This window comes from Natator depressus, chromosome 9 (genome assembly GCF_965152275.1).
Source record: "Natator depressus isolate rNatDep1 chromosome 9, rNatDep2.hap1, whole genome shotgun sequence".
NCBI classification, from domain to species: domain Eukaryota; kingdom Metazoa; phylum Chordata; order Testudines; family Cheloniidae; genus Natator; species Natator depressus.
In genome coordinates this window covers 42,745,908-42,747,231 of record NC_134242.1, presented here as the reverse complement: position 1 = coordinate 42,747,231, position 1,324 = coordinate 42,745,908, and positions in this window count along the sequence as shown.

Genomic DNA, 1,324 nt, shown 5'->3' with positions numbered 1-1,324 from the left:
CAGTGTATTCTTTTGTGCAAAAATAAATAATTCATTGATTTCAATCCTGGTTTTGGCTGTTTGTATTTTAAAATGTATAAAAGTGCCCATTGGGTAGTCTCTGGACTTTGACCAAAATATATCAAAAACTTGTTGACCCAAATCACCACAAGAATCCTCCAACCCCATAATCACTCACTTTCTGCAAAAGCCAAGAGAAGAGATTAGCCTTAGTATTGTTGACCAGTAGATTTGGGTTCTGATAACCCAGTTTGGACACAGAATTCCACACCAAGGGCCCTCCACTGACAATGCTTTGCCACCTGCTCCCTGACTTTTAAATTGAGAATTTGTGGTCCCAATTCTCCATTATGTCTGAGTGCAACACTGCAGAGTTGATTTTGGCTCCCTCATTCAGTGCAAGTTAGTGCAAAAGAGATTCCACTCTAATTTATGCTGTTGCTACTAATGGCATAAAGTCCTTTACACCAGCAGAGGACCAAATGTTGGGCAGGGAACACTTGGCACAGGTGGGAGGGATATTCACAGGCTGTGTTTCCTCACCCTAGATTTCTCTTTGCAAGCAGTCGGCACATAGTCTTACATAAATTCACAGTATACACTTTTGATAACATTTTAGGTAGCTTCATGTCCCATCACCATAAGGCTTTTCTCAAGTCAGTGTATTCTCAAGGCACAGCATGAGAGGGTGGGGATAGAGATCTCATTTCTCTGAACTTCTTTGTCTTCCATCCAGTTTCAGCCCCGCTGTCACCCTTCCTGTCTCCTATTTAACAGTCCCCAGCTGATGAGTTGATTGCTGTTAACTGGGTAATCACCCAATCCTAATAAATTATCTCCCAATTTGGCCCTTGCAAGAGTGCTTATAAAGTGTGCAGAGTGGGAGCTAGCCTAAGGCTATTCCCACTTTGTCACACAGATACACTTCCTTCACTTGCTGTACACAAGCAGAGAGCCCCCCTACACAGGGGAAATGATCTGCTAGGAATCTTGAGCCAAGTCAAGGCCACTTTGTACTGCATAGCAATGGCCTTAGCAGAATGGACAGTCTAGGACTGTTAGTTCAAGAGCCTCCATTAATCTCAAATGTCATATTGGCAGCTAGAGAGGGAGGCAGCCTTGCAGGTGACTGGAACCCAAAGGGATTTTGAGTGCCTTCTGACTATATTTCTTATTCATCTTTATCCCCTTCCTTTTTCTATTAATGTATTTTTTTTCATAAATGCTGTTTTGAAGACAGTCTCATCACTAGTTGAACCAGTCTTCTGCTTATCTTTGCATTAGTGCTTCACTCTAGCAGCTACAAACTGAGAATAACCTTTCT